At 38.1% G+C, this 19,100-nt stretch overlaps 1 pseudogene; it reads right to left on the reverse strand.

Moving 5' to 3' along the window:
• Positions 1–5,210: 5,210 nt before the first annotated feature.
• LOC150040996 (NADH dehydrogenase [ubiquinone] iron-sulfur protein 5 pseudogene) lies at positions 5,211–5,511 on the reverse strand (annotated as a pseudogene).
• Positions 5,512–19,100: the final 13,589 nt, after the last annotated feature.

Genomic DNA, 19,100 nt, shown 5'->3' on the forward strand with positions numbered 1-19,100 from the left:
ATGAATAGGACAATGTCACTATTTCTGATGAAAGCATAGAATTTCTCTCTCTCTTTCTCTCTATCTATCTATCTATCTATCTATCATATTTTCTTGATCCATTCATCAGCTGAGGGCATCTGGGTTAATTCAGCATCTTAGCTATGGCAAATAATGCTGTAACGAACATGGTTGTGCTAGTGCTAGTTTCTGTATAGCAACAATAAGAAGAATGAGGCTGAAATCAGGAAAGCAAATCCTTTTATAATAGCCTCCAAAAAATCCTTAGGAATTAACCAAACAGATGAAGGACCGCTATGATAAAAACTTTAAAAACTTGAAAAGGGAAATTAAACCAGACGTAAGTGCGGCGAGCTCCTCGACCAGCGAGGAAGAACGACCACCACGCGAGGATTCTTCTCAAATCATACTTTAATGGAGAGCCTTTTGATTGAAGGGGGAGCAGGAAGCGAAAAAAGGGCTTGGGCATCAAAAGCAGCAGCTTATATAGGGAACAGGAACACGGATCGCTCCACCATTGGCTGCCGCCCTACAGCCACAACGAGGTGCCGCGGGATTGGCCAGGGATCATCATGTGACTCACGCATGCGCATAACTTAGGACACGTAGTCGAGCACCGCATTGCCTTATGTGAAGTCGTTTACCTCTAAGGAGTCAGGAAACGGGCGCCATCTAATGGCGTTTGTCCCGGCTCCCTACACGTAAGGAAGTGGAAAAACCTTCCTTGCTCCTAGATTAGGATTAGCATTGAGAAAATAGCAATACTGCAAAAAGCTATATACAAATTCAAAGCAATACTCATCAAGATCCCAACAACATTCTTCAATGGTATATAAGAAGCAATCAAAAATACATATGGAATAATAGAAGATCCCATATAGCAAAAGCAATCCAAAAGAACAGTACTGAAAGAATATCAATGCCAAACTTCAAATTCTAGTAGAAACTCTCTCTCTCTCTCCCTTCTTTGTCTCTCTGTCTCTGTCTCTGTCTCTGTCTTTCTGCCTCTCTGTGTCTCTCTCTGTGTCTCTCTCTCTCTCTGTCCCTCCCTCCCTCCCTCCCTTCCCTTCTCTCTGTCCCTCCCTCCCTCCCTCCCCCTTCTCTCTCTCTCTCTCTCTCTCTCTCTCTCTCTCTCTCTCTCTCTCTCTCTCTCTCTCTCTCTCTCACCAATACTGGGGCTTGAACTCAGGGCCTGAGCACTGTCCTTGGTCTTTCTCAAGGCTAGCAGTCTACCACTTGAGCCACAGCAGCACTTCTGGCTTTTTCTGTTTATGTGGTACTGAAGATTACAACGCAGGGTTTCGTTCATGCTAGGCAAGCACCTTACCACTGGGCCACACTCTTTGTATACACTTTTAGTACAGGCCACACAGCTTGGTATGGGCACATGAGCAGGCCTGAGGACCAATGGAAGAGAATTGAAGATCTATAAATGAACCTACAGACCTATAGCCCACCTAATCTTTGATAAGGGAGTCAAATATACAGGATGGAAGAAAGGCAGCCTCTTCAACACATGGTGCTGGCAGAATTGTTTAAACACATGTAGAAAACTGAAGTTTGATCCTTCCTTATAGATCATCCTGCACCAGAATCAATTCCACATAGATCAAAGACCTCAATGTAAGACCAGATACCCTGAAAGTATTACAGAAATGGATAGGGAATACACTAGGGCTCCTAGGCGCAGGTCCAAACTTCCTAAGTAAAGGTCCAGAAGCACAACCAAGCTAAGAAAGACTGGATAGATGAGATTGCATTAACTACAGAGTTTCTGCATGGAAAAGGGCATAAGCTAGCAAGATAAATATTTTTATTATTTTAAGTATTTGAACAAAGGGGTTACCATTCAACATATCAGTTTATGAGTACAATGAATCATTCTCAAGTTGGGCCTTGTAGGGTCTCCCTACATCTGTTTTGGCTGTAAATAATAGTATGTGTGACCTACTATAATAATATACTATACTATAATAATAATATAGTATAATGTGATCTACAATAATATTAATAAAAATAAAAATGATGATGATGATGATGTATTGTGAAGAGACCTATTGTGTACAGGAACTAGGTAGAAGTAAACTTCTTTTCATGGCCCTGAATTGGTTGTAGAGTGTTCACCCTGGCTATTCTACAGTGCCAGTGGTAATACTTTTCAATGATGGATGTTTTGTCAAGCACAACATACTCTTCTTGTAAGAGTCTCTGGCATCTCTGAAAAAGGTGGGTGCCTGGAGAAGCTGCCCACAGTTACAGAAATAACATTGGCTCACTTATTGCACAGATATAGGCAGCAATGAGGACCACAAGACAACATCTGCAACCTTTCCATGAGTTGAGACTGGGTCTGTGTATTACAGAATGGGCTGGAACTTCCTTTTGAACTTTTTCTGCCCTTTAGTGAAATTTATTTTTATCGTTAAGAAGTTGTACACAGGAGGAGCTATTCAGCAAATTGGTATATGAATATAATGCACCCTGATCTATGTCACCCCTTTTTTAACATTCTCTTCTCCATCCTTCCTAAACCATCCTTTCCCTCAATTTTCTTAATTTTGTAGAATACATATTGAATTTTATAACTTCATTCCCTCTTTCTTTTCTTCATTTATCTACCCTCCTCCATTGATCAGTCCCTCCTACTTTCAAGTACCCAATTGCTGGTGTTTATTTTGTTAGACCCTGAGTCAGCCTTTCTAAGGAACTGCGAATTACATCATTTGACATCTCCCCTGAATCTACCACATTTTAGTTAGTATACTTGTGTACGCTTGAGTTGCATCCAGAAGTATAAATGTGTTGGGAGCCAGAGTGGAATCAAATTGTACCTTGATTTGCATCAGACAATGGCTTTATTGTTTTATTGTTTTATGGCCTTGTTCTGTTTAAATGACCTGAGATTTACCATATGAATGTAACAGCTGGAAGTTCCCTGGTTTCAAGAAGGGATATAAGCCTGGAGTTGACAATAAACGAGGCAGCGGCAGTTTTTACCTGGGCTGCAGACCTCCCGGACCCGATGTGTTTGTCTCTCTTCTATTTTTTCCAGTCCCTGCCCCCTATTTCAGGAACCCCAATTTGCTGCCGGTAGGCCCCGCCATAAATGTATACATTAATAGATTTGTTCTATTTTCTACATATGAGAAAACATACATCCTTTTCTTTCTTGTCTTGACATACTTCACTTAACATGAATTTTTTAAGGTCCTTCCATATCTTTGCAAAGTATGCAATATAATTCTTTCTAATGGCTGAGTAAAATCCTGAGACATGCTCTCAGACATTGAAGAGGAACAAGGCCAAAACATTAACTAGAGTGCTTGGTTCTAATGCCAACAGTAAATATATATTTATATTCACATTTATTGGCACAGCTGTTAGCATTGATGCATGAGCACATAGAACATTTAGAGACATTTAAACTTATGCGTATAAAAGAGGAAAGTACACTTGTAAACATCTTTATTTGCAAAATAGCTAATAAAAGTTGCTATGTAATTACTGACTTAAACTTTTATGTATTTTTCTTCATCATGGAAGCAAAGTGTGTGGACAATAGGAAAGCTGTCATTATTAATATATTCAGTGCTCATTTAAGCTACAAATTCTGTGAGGTTTATAATACTCTTACATGTATTATTAACAGAAAATTCCTTCTAATTCATATTCTTTAGTAGTGTCTAAAGTCAAATAGATGGAATTGAGATCACCACCGGGGTATGGAATTTTCTTTGCCCAAATTCAATGGTCATATTTTATTCAAAATCTAAGCTGATGAAAAGTTTCTGATATCATAAATAAATATTCCATACACTTTTGAGAAAACATGCATGCATTTTACATTGAACCATACCATTTGGGAGAACTATGTCATATTATCAGAAAATTTATGCTTCAATATTCATACATTGAAAATCACCAGGAAAATTTTAATTATGTGCAAACACACACAGGAAAGCTCAATTTTCTTTATATAAAAGAGAAGGTCATGATAAAGGACACATAGAAGGAGACTTTTAAAATTTGCCATGGCTTCTGAATATATATCATACATAATAAACAAATTCAGTAATATATTTTATAATTTTCAGTATATATTTTCTAATGTTACATATTGTGCCAATTTATCAAGAATAGAATAGATATAAATACTTTTGTATGAGGAACAACAGATCAATGTGGGTATGTAGTCATACTTGGTCTTAAATCTTATACATACACACACACATACACACACACACACACACACACACAGACAAACACACACATGGGATATATATGGGGACTGCCAAGTAATACACTGAGTAATTAAGTAAAAGATGGAAAATGGTTTCATTAATCTGGTATCTTTTAGCTAGGTCAGCATAAAGTTGATAAATGAGCTACGTTTTTACCCAAATAGTCTTCGTATTTAAAAGATGCTCAGTAATATTCTTAGCACACATTGCTGACAAGACATAAAACATGGCTTTGAAAGGGGCCAAGAATGTAAAATGAGAGGAAATGTATGTAGACACTAAAGAAGTTTTTACAGTCAGAGAACATAATATTGAAAAGACAAGGAGAAAAAAATCACTGAAGAATATTGTCAAGGAGGATATATTTTGTTAAGTTTCAGCCAAGATACCTTTTAGTATAACAGAATTAAAGTAGAGAGAAATAGAGATCAGAGGGAAACATTTCCTGCTACCCATGTAGGAAATGGGAGCTAAGGACTTCCAAACATTTTTTTGTGGCAAGTTGTGCTTATTTTTGTGCTGGTTCTAGGGCTAGAATCAGGTTCTAGGGCTTGGCTGTTTCACTCAAGGCTGAAACTCTACCACTTGTTCCACATCTCCACTCTGGATTTTGGTGGATAATTGGAGAGAAGCGTTTCATGGACTTTTCTAGACTGGCTTTGAATTGCGAGCCTCAGATCTCAGCCTCCTGTGTAGTAATGTTTGCTGGCTTGAGTCATCAATGCCTAGCCAACCTGGTTTATCTTGATAATTACACTGAAAGGTGAGAGAAAAGACATAAATTGAGAAAGGAAATGTTAAGTAAAGAAGAATCAGTAAATTCCCACCCCATAAAGGTTGCAAAATGTGTTAAAATTAGGCCTTCATCTGCCATATTCTTTATTTTTAAGTGGAGCAATCCTTTATTTTATACACTATAAGGAAGAGATTTCCAGCACACACTCTTCCCAGAGGACACAGAGTTCCTGCTCAGGGCCTCTCCTCCCCCTGGCCCTGGTGGTGAGGTGGAAGAGTATACTTCTATTCCTCATTGAGCTTAGCCAGCTGCTTCCTGATGCGTTTCAAGCGCTGTATCATTTTGGGTCATTGCAAACATTCATGGAAATCATCAAGTTCTATCTTTCCATGCCTGGTTATTACCAATTCCATGTGCACATTCTCTCCATTCTTTTTCAAAAACATGGCATTGGGTAGCAATCTTGAAGGGCTGTTCAGTACTCTGGATTGACAAGTGACGATCTAGGCTAATGCCCAGCCTTTTCTGCATGTCAAAAAATGCATGTTGTCTGCTGCAGTGCCCTTGTCTCCATCCCAGACATAGATGAAGAACCACTTGCCTCATCTGCCATAATCTATGGAAAAAAAATCCAAGGGTGTTACTTCTGAATAGCTTTTTTACTAATACCTCAGAAACAGCTACACACCCTAATATTTCATCACAGAAGAGACTCTAGAATACTTAAATATATTAGTACTAAATATCCTCAATTATGTCAACAAAATTCAGAAGTTTGGGATAGAAATATGTAAGAAAGATATGTGGATGAATTTCTGTATAATGGAACATATAGGCATACACGTGGAGGATTCACATGGTTCTTGAAAACTTTATTCCAAGAGCAACATTACTAGGTTGGACATTCAAAAATTTTACAGGGATACAGAAGGGCTGATGCAGCTATGCAGCTGCAAACATCACCACTTTTTATTGAAAGGGAAAGATGACACAGAGAGCAGGGCTTTTGACCTCAAGGAATAAGCTGACCAGAAAAAGAATGTCCTAGAATAATACTTAGTATAGTATAATACATTATACATTATACATTTTATATTTTCTTAAAGTACAAATATATACATACAGACATATAAGAATATTAAATATAAATTAGCATATTAAAATATATTTTTAATTTTGCAATTGACTTAAATTGCACACACACACACACACACACACACATATGTATATGGGGGGTCTAGCCACCTCAATGATGTGGGTACTCTTTGGTATGCTTATGTTGCTTTACTTCCATAATAAGAAAAAGGAGTGAGGACTCTTGTTGCAGATGTTCTAGAACCTGGACAAAAGCCTCATGAAGGTTATGGAGAAGAGGAGAAACCAACTGTTTTTCCTAAAGAGGCTCGAGAAAAGATGAAAGAAATGTTTGAATGAATGACAAATGATAAGATGGCACTAAACAGAGGTTTACCAGATGTTAGGTTAGAATGGCTATAAAGCAAATATTCCTATAAGCATGCTAATTTTTTTTACATAATGAGGGATGGAGTACACTTCTGCCAACTGTCCATGGTGTAATTACACTGTCCATGTGTAATTAATTCTTGTCCTAGATGGAGCCAATGAAAAAGACTTTAAAAAGGTTCTTGAAGCTGAGCATCCATAGCTTACACTTGTAGCTGTAATTACTAAGGAGGCTGATATCTGTGGATTTCAGTTCAAAGCCAGCATAGTCAAGAAAGTCCATTAGGTCTTTATCTTCAATTAACAAAAAGCCAGAAGAGGAAGGGTGGCTTAAGTGGTAGAGTACCAGCCTTGAACAAAAAAGCTGATAGACATCATCCAGGCCCTGAGTTAAAACCCCAGTACCAAGCACACATATAGAAACAACAGAAAAGACCCCTAGAGAACTGGGCAGGGGTGGGGTGGGGGGAGAATCTCAAGTTCCTATAGTTCAAATGGAATAATGTTCTGGATTGATCCAAGTGGTATTAAAAGGCACTGCTGTGTCCAATGGCCAAGCAATCACTTTTCAGATACTTATCACTGCAGGTTGGTTGGCACTTCTCTTAGCCAGTATCAAATATGACAGGAAAATAATGACAGTGCATGAAAAATTTTAAAAACGGTCACAGGCTCACATATTACGTATGTGCCTGAGAAAACTACATCTTACACCATTTCCTGGAAGGACAGAGCAGATTATCAATAAAAATAACATATGTGGATGGATGGATTAAAGTATTTCTTCTAGAGCACCAGTGGCTCACACCTGTAATTCTAGCTACTAAGAAGACTGATATGTGAGGATCACTGTTCAAAGCCTTCTTGAGCAGAAAAGTTCATGAAGATTTTATCTCCAATTAACTACTAAAAAGCTAGAAATAGAAGTGTGGATCACGGGATACAATGCCAGCCTTGAGGGAAAAAGCTGAGGGACAACACCCAGGCCCTGACTTCAAGCCTGTGTACTGCCACAAAAAAAGTCTCAAGAAAGAATACTTAGACACTGAAATAATCAACAACACGTGCTTTCTAGAGAACTTTATTTTCTATGGGGTATTTGGACATCACCGATTTCACCTGAATATGCGGTCATAAGGAAAATGTTTTCAACATTTTTATCCCTGATTAGAACTGGTAGCTAGTATATTCAATATTCATATAACACAGATGAAAAACTGAAGTTGTATTCAAAACGTTGAAAGCATTTTTACACCAATTAAAACTATGCTAAGTGGCCACTGCTGTTTCGTATGCCGAAGTCTGAGGACAGTGGTTTGAAGGCATCCCAGGAAGGAAAGTCTCCAAGACACTTTTCTCCAAGAACGACCAAAAAGCTGCAAGTGGCATTGTGTCTCAACCAATCAGAAAGAGACTTTTCTGGGTGTAACCAATTCAAATCAAGCAAGGAGGAGTTTGAGCTACAAGAGTAGCCAAGGACACATATAAGTGAAGGACCGAAAATGATGGACGGAGTTTTTGCTGGCCTTAACTGAGACTGTGGTTTGAGGATCTTTGGCCTACAGGAGCTGCTGTGCCAGAGAGGACTGATGAAGGCTGCGACTTTTCATCCCCAGAGATAACACCATTACAGGACTGGTGACTCCAGAAAAAAGAGAGGTCAGAGAGGTGAGCCCAATGGATGTGCTGGACAGGCCAGATAGTGTTAGTCAGGTCAGGATTAGAATATAGTAGCTGCGTGATGTGTTGATCACAGCTGCTAAAACTGTGGTAATCAATAAAAATATTTTGTATCATATTACCTGCCTATTGGTGAATTACTTTGCCTGCTCTCAACAGTGTGTGTGTGTGTGTGTGTGTGTGTGTGTGTGTGTGTGTGTGTGTGAGAGAGAGAGAGAGAGAGAGAGACAGACAGACAGACAGAGACAGAGAGACACAGAGAGACAGAGACAGAGAGAGACAGAGAGACAGAGAGAGACAGAGGGAGAGAGGAGAGGATGAGAGCATGAGAGAATGAGAGAGAGTGTACTGGGGCTTGAACTTGGGGCCTTCTTTCTGTCTCTGAGCTCTGTTGCTTAAGGCTAGCACTCTACAATTTGAGCCACAGAGAGCTTCACTTTTGGCTTTTTGTAGTTAATTGGAGATAAGAGTTGCATGAATTTTTCCTGCCCAGGCTGGCTTTGAACTTTGATCTTCAGATCTCAGCCTCCTGAGTAGCTAGGATTACAGGCCTGAGCCACTGTTGTTGGCTCTATGATTCTTAATATAAAAATAACCTAAGTATTAACTAACATTAAGTTTTTAACTTTACAGAAATTCATATTGGTACATTTCCCCAGTATCTGAAGCAATGTTTTTTTCCTGTTAAGATATATATATATATATATATATATATATAATGGGACTCATTTCTTTGCTAATCAAAAACTCTCTGGAGTAACTGCTATTTCTTATGCCTAAGTATATTTTTGAAAGTCATGTTATTAATACTACTTGCTAATACAAGTGTGCATAGTTTCTTATATCCTATTTAATAAATATCAAGCATAAATGGATACTTTCAAGTAAAGCTATAATACAGAATGCCAAAACTGGCCCCAGGAAATTCAAAATGATACAGGTCCTTATAAAATTTTAATTCCTACTTCATGAGTTGTGTTAATTCTACTTAGCAAGCCTAATGTTTAAAAAATGAATGTCTATCAATAAATTATTTTCCTACACAGAATTTCAGGGTTTTGTATTATAGCATTAGTTTGGTCTAGTTCCTTAGTGTAAGAAAGTTCAATTTTATTGTGACTTATGGGCTCATTTGTTGTGTTGGTATTCTGATTGAATTTAGGACCATTTTCTGTTACAGAGAGAGGGGAAGGGGGAGGAGAAAGGGGGAGAGAGAGAGAGAGAGAGAGAGAGAGAGAGAGAGAGAGAGAGAGAGAGAGAGAGAGAGGGGGGGGGGGGAGAGAGAGAGAGAGAGAGAGAGAGAGAGAGGGGGGGGGAGAGAGAGAGAGAGAGAGAGAGAGAGAGAGAGAGAGAGAGAAGAAGAAGAAGAAGAAGAAGAAGAAGAAGAAGAAGAAGAAGAAGAAGAAGAAGAAGAAGAGGAGGAGGAGGAGGAAGAGGAGGAGGAGGAGGAGGAGGAGGAGGAGGAGGAGGAGGAGGAGGAGGAGGAGAACAGAAGAGGAGGGAGAGAGAGAGAGAGAGAGAGACTGTGTGTCTTTGTGTCTGGGTGTGTTGTTTGCCAGTTGTAAGGCTTGAGCTCAAGGCCTAGCTACTGTCCCTGAGCTTTTTTGCTCAAGACTGGCAGTCTCCCACTTGAACCATTTCCGGCTATTTGTTGTTGTTGTTTGAGATAAGAGCCTCCCAAACTTACCTGCTTAGGCTGGTTTCTAACTGAAATTCAACTTTCTTGAGTAGCTAGGTTTACAAGTGTGAGCCACAGGATCCTGTCTACATTGGTTTGTATTAAGTGTATTATGTGAGTGATTTTAATTCATGAGCACTTTTACAACTTCATAGGTAATCCACTGCATTTAATTTTCTATGTAAAATATTCACAGATATTTGAAAAATAGAAAATATTGCTGACGAGGAAAAACAAAGAAATGTATCTTTGCCTACACATATTGATTTTAGCCCAGTGAGAACTGTAAGATTCATGGGAAAGGAAACCCGCCACACGCTACAGGCGGAAAAGGAGTTATTGTGGAGGGAGTAAACTGCGGACATGGACAAGATAGAGGCACTTGGGGTCAGAGGGGGAGGGAAAAGAGAAAAAGAGAGAAAGTGGAAGAGACTTGTGTTGAGCTGAATTATATAGGAAAGGAGGGAGGCAGAACTACAGCAGATGAGAAAGTGACCTCAGTGCTGGGATCCTTTGCTTTGCCGACTCACAGTCAGGTGATACACAGTCATGTGATTATTGATTTGGGGCAGGTGAAGAGGAAGGGGGGGCTGCTCCAACACCCACTTGAGATTATTCCATTGTGTATGAGTACCACATCTTCCTGATCCAATCATCTACTGAGGGGCATCTGGGTTGGTTGCATATCTTCACTATGGTAAATAATGGTGCAATGAACATTGTTGTGCAAGTGGCTTCAGTATGTCCTTGTTTCTGGACATTTGGGTAAATGCCAAGGAATGGAATTGCTGAGTCAGATGTGGTACTTACACACAATGGAATTCTATGCTGCCATCAGAAATAACGACATTGCCCCATTTGTAAGGAAAGGGAAAAAAGATGGAAAAAAATCATATTAAGTGAAGCAAGCCAGACCCAAAGGAACATAGGCTCAACGGTTTCCTTCATTTTTAATAATTAGTACACATCTAAGATTCTCCTAGCAGGGGATCACAATAGCTCAGTTCATATAGGATGCGACTAAATGAAATGAACTCTAGGATATGGAAACAAGAGCTTTATCTTGTGTGATTGTTGTTCTCAATGTACTATGTTATTTCTCTTCTCTTTTTTTTGCCCTTATGGTTAATCTCTTGTTGTTACTATATCTGACTTTGTTACCTGGTATATTGTAGATACATTTATTTGTTTTGAATAAAGAAGGGAATGGGGGAAAACAAGATGATTGGGAGTGCGTTGGGGTGGGAAATGGGGACAAAATCATTGGAAGGGGTATCAATGTATGAGAAGTAATTCACCTGCTACCTGATGAGTGTAACTGTAACCTCTATATACATTATCCTGACAATAAAAAAAAGAAAGTAAAGCAGACAAAGCACGTTTATCTGAAAGGTAAAGGAAAGCTACAAAGAAAACCAATAAGATACTCCATCCCTAAAGGGGCCTCAAAAAGATTCAAATGGAGTCCTCTCACAGGGTTGCTTTTTATAGTACATAGCTCTTTCCTTGGGCTTTGCAGTGATTGTTTGATGGCTTGTGCATATCCCACCAGGCTTATTTCTCTGCCATTTTTTTCTCCCATCTAATACTTGCCTATTTTCTCCCTCTCACCACCACATGATATTGCTATACTACAGTTGCTATATATTTATAGGAAAGTAAGTCTGAATATATGCAGAGATGTGTAAAAAACACCCATTTTACTGTAGCAACATTCATGACAGTCAAGCTATATAATCATCCTTGATGCTCACCAACCAGAGAATGGACAAAAGAAAATGTGGCAGCCAGAAGCAGTGGTTCACAACTGTAATCCTAGCTACTCTGCAGGCTGAAATCTGAAAATGTTGGTTCAAAGCCAGTCCAGGGACTAAAGTCTGTGAGACTTTTCTTAAATATATTTTATTTTAATTAATAGAAGGGTTACATTATATTCACCAGATAGAAGGTACATTACTTAACAATCATTGCTACCCCCTTCTCATGTTTTTGTCCCCATTTCCTTCCCCAACCCTTCCTCATCTTGTTTCCCCCCTTCCCTATCCTATTTCAAATAAACAAATAAACATATATACAATATATCTCATAACAGGGTAAGATACTGTAATAATATGAGATAACCAAGGGACAACAAATGAGATGAGAAATAACATAGTACATTAAGAACAACAGTCACATATTATATGGCTCTTGTTTCTATATCCTGGAGGTCCTTTCATTTAGGATGAGGCTAAATGAAAGTCTGCGAGACTCTTATCTCCAAATAACCACCAGAAAACTGAAGTGGCTCCTACAACCAACAAAAAAAGAGAAAAAAAAAAGAAAGAAAAGGGCCGGGAGTTTGGCCTAGTGGTTAAAGTGCTTGCCTAGCATGCATGAAGACCAGGGTTCGATTCCTCGGTACCACATACATAGAAAAAAGCCAGAAGTGGTGCTGAGGCTCAAGTGGTAGAGCTCTAGCCTTGAGAAAGTCCAAGGACAGGGCTTAGGCCCTGAGCTCAAGACCCAAGACTGGCAAAAAAAAAAAAGAAAGAAAAGAAAATGTGGCGTAATACTCCTATGGAGTAGTAATTCAGGCATAAAGAAAAATGCAATTCTAAGCCACACTAAAAAAGATAGGCATCTCATGTCTTATTATTAGACAAAATTTACACATAAGAGGATGTGAATATAAAATGGAGACTGTTGTGGACAGGAAGTACTGGAAGGAGATAAGTTATGACAGCTAAACATAATCAAACACGTTCATATACATATATGAAAATTGTATAATGAAATACATTTGATGTTATTTTAAAAGAGGATATGGGGAAGGAGAAAAGAATAATAGAGGGGGTGATTACAATATAAACATAATGTATACATATATGAAAAATGTCATGAAAATTGTTTATACGACTAATTTTTTTGATGGTCATGGCACTTCAACTCTGGGCCTGGGCATTGTCCCTGAGCTCTTCAGCTCAAGGCTACCACCCTACCCCTTGAGCCACAGTGTCACTTCAGGTATTCTGGTGATTATTTTTAGGTAAGAGTATCATGGACTTTAGTGCTCGGACTGGCTTTGAACTGTGATCCTCAGTTCTCAGCCTCCTGAGGAGCTAGGATTATAGATGTGAGCCACCATGCCAGGCTTATACAATTAAATTTTGCTAGTAAACCAGAAAAAGGGCAATATGGAACATTGAGAAATAAAGAAACTTGACATTACAAATAGGAAGTGAAATTAAGAATAAGAAGTGAATTCAGGAATAAGAAATATTCTCAGGCTAGATTATTCTCTTCTTCTCAGCAGCCTAGGCGGCTTCCCAGGAAATTTCTTTTTTTTTTAGTTCATGCCAGTTTTAATAAATATAAATGATCTGAGAGATATCAGGTATCACAGTGATGCAAAAGAATTTCCCATTTTATAAGTAAGTACTTATTTTGGCTTATGATTTTAGAGCTTCAATACATCAGGATGGGACGGGAAGTTCCCCTGATGGAGAACAGGGAAAAGAGAGGAGAGGGGTACAGGGGAAAGGGGGAGGCAGAGACACACACACACCCTCAATTTCTTCCTCCATCTAAGCTTCACCTACTACCTCTCTCCCAATAATGTCATCCTATTATGAATCCACCAGGAGTAAATCCTAGATTTCTTAAGGCCACAATCCCGACTAAGTAGAAATAATGGAATTTCTAACAATTCCCATGAAAGTTTCCCAATGTCCAAATCATTGGCAGTATGGCAGAATACTATTTTATTTCCTTTAAAAGTATATTTTTAAATCAATCATTTTAGCAAATAATAGTAAATACCAGCATTTCTAGCCATGTCATCTACAGAGCATTTTGATATTTTATAATAGTTCCCCCAAATGACTGTACACACAAATATACTTCTCACAGCTTGTCTTGTGTTATCATTTCTGTTGTTATTGCTATTCTGTTTCAACTAATAAGAGAAATAATTTCCATGAGCTTTTCCTTTTCCTTTTTGCCTGATTTAGCCTATGAACAGCAGCATAAAGACTCATATAGTTGAGTACAATGAAACATTATTCACATTTATGACCCAAGTTTAAAGTCTACTTTCAACTCATATGCCTACTTTTACAGATACGGTGTTTCGGTCCCCCAAAGGACTGTAAAGTCAGTGAACTTCACCTTATCAATAAAAGACTAGAAGGTTTTATCAGGAAGATTTGTCATAGCATCAGTGTCATATTGGATGAATTCTACTTGTTCTTTTTTGGAATCCTCAGAACTTTTGATCAGACGAGTATCACTCTCCATTGTTAGACCTGTTCTAACCTAGTTGTATTTAATATTTGCTTACCTATTTATTTTTGTGTAGGTAATATAACTTGAACTTGGGGCCTGGACACTGCCCCTTAATTTTTTTGTTCAAGATTAGAGCTCTACCACTTGGTCCACAGATCCCTTTCTGGCTTTTTTGATGGTTAATTATCAGAACTTTAAGACTTTCCTGTCTGAGCTGACTTCCAACCACAGTCCTCAAATCTCAGCCTGAGCCTACTGAGTAGCTAGGATTACAGGGATAAGTGAACAGTGCCTGGCTCTCTACTTAGACTTTTAGAATGAATTTATTATATAGCTGGTTACTTAAAATGGACAAGGGCAATTTAGTTGGAATTAACTGATAGGTATTTGTTTGTTTGTTTGTTTATATTTATTTTTATTGTTCATGGGGGTCTGGGCATTGTCCTCAACTCTTCAGTTCAAGGCCAGTGCTCTACCACTTTGAGCCACAGCGCCACTTCTGGTTTTCTGGTGGTTAATTGGAGATAAGAGTCTCATGGACTTTCCTGCCTGGGCTGGCTTTGAACTGTGATTCTCAGATCTTAGGTTCAGTGCTAGGATTACAGGCATGAGCCACCAGCATCCAGCTGGTAAGTGCTTTTATTTATTACATACCTTCCATACTTAAAAATTACTAAATATTTAAGAAAAGGTATATTTTTCCCTCCTCCAAATAGTGCTTTGTTAATAAAGCTAAGCCTGAAACACAATAGGCAGTTCTATAATCAGACACAGAAATGTAATAAGCCTACACTCAATTTTCTGGGTCATCAGAAGAAGCATCATCAATATAAAGATTACAACATCTGAAGAAATTGAGGAAAGAGAGAATGATGGAGGGAAATAAACAGGACAGGAAAAGACTAATCATGTCTTTATATTAAATCAACAATTCAACACAGCCATGTGAGAAAATCAGAAAACAGCGACTTCATTATCAATGGTATATGGGAAATATATCAATAAGAAGCTATTTTAAAAGAAAGCTATTTCTTTTATAGTTTAGAAAATCGAATAACAAAGTAAAATAAGCAGGCAGAAAAACAAACATAACTAAAAGCTGTTTCTAAAAGCAATTTCTGTTATAAAATCTTACCTTCCTATTTTTTACTTGCTATTTCTTTCTGTTCCTTCCTTGCTAGTTCCTTTAAACTTTTCTTATTTTTCTCAGGAAAATATGAAATACGTTCTGAAGCCTAATCCTAATGATATAGTAAAATTTTAACCTGAGAATTTGAAAAATGGTATGTTCAACAGCATTAGACAGAAAACAGGTTTGGTACCTATTAGCTTAATCGGCATTAACTTACTTAACCTCTTTGACTCTTACTTTCAACATCCAAGAAACAATAAAAAATGTACCTTCCATACATGACATAAATTTTCAGCCAGTTAATAAATGCAAAAATGTACTTTCAGCATTCATTTAATTACCATAATGTGAATTAAATGTAATTGTATATTCTTGTCAATTTAATTTTAACAAAAATGTGGGCTTTAAACTATTTTTGCTAATCGTATTTAAACATATATTGATTTATTTTTCTGACTTAGAGGATATAATTAAACTTAGAACAGAGATTTTATTAAGGCTAATGTTTTGCATCCAAAGTTATATCAGGTAGGAGGCACACAGAATTAGAAATAAAAGGAAAAGTTAATTGCTGAGACCATCAAGAGAAGAAGCAACATGGTTTCAAATATTTAGCCCATTTGTGGCTAAAGTTAGGTGGAAACTATTTAAATTCAACCTAGGTTAAAAATAGTTGGACTACATCCTGGTGGCTCATACCTGTAATCCTAGCTACTCGAGGCCAAAATCTGAGGATTCAGATTTAAAGCCAGACTGAGTAGAAAAGCCCATGAGACTTTTCTCCAATTAACCATAGAAAGCCAAAAGTGGAGGTATGAATAAGTGATAGAGATCCAACCTTGTGTAAAAAAAGCTAAGAGCTCAATAGGTCTTGAGTTCAAGTTCCAGTACCAACACACACACACACACACACACACACAGACACACACACACACACACATGTGCGCAAAATAACAAATATAAAATAGTTGGAGCTTGGATGGTGGCTCACACCTGTAATTAGCATACCTAGAAATCTTTTTTTTTGGGGGGGGCGGAATCATGGGACTTGAACTCTGGGCCTGGGAGTTGTCTCTGAGCTATTCAGCTCAAGGCTACCGCCCTACCCTTGCCCCACTTCCAGTTTTCTAGAGATTAATTGAAGAATCTAAAGGCTTTTAGTGCCCAGGCTGGCTTTGAACCGTGATTCTCAGATCTCAGCCTTCAGAGTAGCTAGGAGAACAGGAGTGAGCCACTGTGCCGGCTGCATACCTAGAAATCTTAACAACTGTTTTTTTCTCATACTTCAGCATAAATCAGATTTATCAGAAGGGCTTATTAAAATATAGGTGCCTACATTCCGTTTCTACTATAGCAGAAACAATATTCTGGAGATTAAGTATACAATTTGTACAGGTATTGATGCAGCATACCAAATGGGTTCAACACTTTCACCTTAATGCCTTACTAGCCACTATGTTGAAAATGAACTTTACAACTTCTGGGTGGGAATGAGAGGAAAAAACTGGGAGAGAGTGAGGGCAGGGTGACATTGTTCAAAAAATGTACTCTTTATCTGACTTATGTTACTATAACTCTTCTGCACATCACCTTTACAATAACAATAAAAAGTTAAAAATAAAAAAATTAGGGACTGCGAGTTTGCCTAGTGGTAGAGTGCTTGCCTAACATGCATCAAGACCCAGGTTCGATTCCTTGGTACCACATACATTGAACAAGCCAGAAAAGGTGCTATAGCTCAGCTGGTAGAGCTCTATCCTTGAGAAAGCCTAAGGACAGTGCTCAGGCCCTGAGTTCAAGCCACAGGACTGGTACAAAAAACATACAAATAAGTTTTAAAAAAGAATTAATGCCCTAATGCCATTTGGTAGCTAGTCTACATGGAAGTTTCTCTGATTGCTCTCATAATATATTTTATGTAAGTTTTTCAATGTGAAGTAAGTATACATTTGCACAAAGAATATTGAAAATAATATAATTGGATTGATTGGCTTATATATAGCATATGAAGTGTAAAATATTTGGTTATAATAACACAAAGGATTTGAATGATTACAAAGTTGTATTCAAGTAAGGAAATGAGACCAAATGGTAATTTGAACCCACAGGAAGAAATGAAAAATAAAACACATAGTTAGCATTATATTCAATGGGGAAATATTGAAAAATTGCTTCATGACTCCAAGAGCAAAGTAAAATTGTGCTCTCTCTATTTCTTTTTTTTGAGTTCTGAAATATTTCTTTCTTTTTTTTATTGTAATTAGTAAAAGGGTTACATGATATTTGCCAGATAGAAGGTGCATTAATTCACATACATTGATACCCTTTCACATGTCTTGGTACCCATTTCCCTCCCCCCCCACACCCCCCACCCGTCTTGGTTTTCCCCCCTTCCCTATCAAATTTCAAATATCCAAATACAAATAAATTCAATATATCAGATAACAAAGTGAGATACTGTAACAATATGAGATAACCAAGGGACAGCAAAAGAGATGAGAGACAACATAGTACATTAAGGACAACAATCATTCATTATATGGCTTTTGTTTCAATATCCTGGAGGTCCTTTCAATTAGCTTCACATTATATGGCCTTATGTATCAAGATTTTGCTCTATTGCAGATCTCTGCTAGTAGAGCCCAAGGTTTCTACTGATTATGACGAATGAGGGAAACCATTGAGCCTAAGTTCCTTTGAGTCTGGCTTACTTCACTTAATATGATTTTTTCTAAGTCTTTCCATTTCCTAACAAATGGGTCGATGTCATTTTTTCTGACAGCAGCATAGAATTCCATTGTGTACAAATACCACAACTTGTTGATCCACTCATCAACTGAGGGACATCTAGGTTGGTTCGATATCTTTGCTATGGTGAATAATGCTGCAATGAACATTGTTGTGCTAGTGGATTTAGTATGCCCTAGATTCTGGATGGTTGGGTAAATGCCAAGTAGTGGGATTGCTGGGTCATAGGGGAGCTCTATGTTTAGCCTTTTGAGGCACTGCCACACTGCTTTCCATAGTGGTTGAATGAGTTTGCACTCCCACCAACAGTGTAGTAGTGATCCCTCCTGGCCACATCCCCTCCAGCATCTGTTATTATTCGTTTTCCTGATCCTGGCCATTCTAACTGGAGTGAGGTGGAATCTTAGAGTTGTTTTGATTTGCATTTCTTTTATGACCAGAGATGTTGAGCATTTCTTCATGTGTCTATAGGCCATTTTTGTTTCTTCTTCAGAGAAGGCTCTCTTTAAGTCTTTGGCCCATTTTTTAATGGGATGGTTGTTACTTTGGAGGTTAGTTTTGGAGTGATTCAATTTTTTGAGTTGTTGATATATTTTAGATATGAGGCCTTTGTCCGTTGTTTGGTTGGTGAAGATCTTCTCCCACTCTGTAGGCTTCCTGATTAGTTTACTAGCTATGTCCTTTGCCATACAAAAGCTCTGCAGTTTAATGCAGTCCCACTTATCCAGCCTTTCTCTGATTTGTTGTGATTCTTGGTCCTTATTAAGAAAGTTTCGACCAGTGCCAAGGAGGCCTAGTGTATCTCCTATTCCTTCCTGTAAAGTTTTCAGTGTGTCAGCTTTTACCTCCAGGTCTTTGATCCATTTGGAGTTAATTCTAGTGCAAGGTGACAAAGAAGGATCCAGCTTTAGTTTTCTACAGGTGCTTAACCAGTTCTGCCAGCACAACTTGTTGAAGAGGCTGTCTTTCTTCCATTCTATTTTTTTGGCTCCCTTGTCAAAGATTAGGTGGCCATAGGTCTGTGGTTTAATATCTGGGTCCTCAGTTCTATTCCATTGGTCTTCAGGCCTGTTCCTGTGCCAGTACCAAGCTGTTTTGAGAATTATAGCTCTGTAATAGAGTCTAAAGTTTGGAATTGAAATTCCTCCAGCGCTG

Source organism: Megascapheus bottae, chromosome X (genome assembly GCF_031878675.1).
Source record: "Megascapheus bottae isolate mThoBot1 chromosome X, mThoBot2.hap1, whole genome shotgun sequence".
Classification (NCBI taxonomy): domain Eukaryota; kingdom Metazoa; phylum Chordata; class Mammalia; order Rodentia; family Geomyidae; genus Megascapheus; species Megascapheus bottae.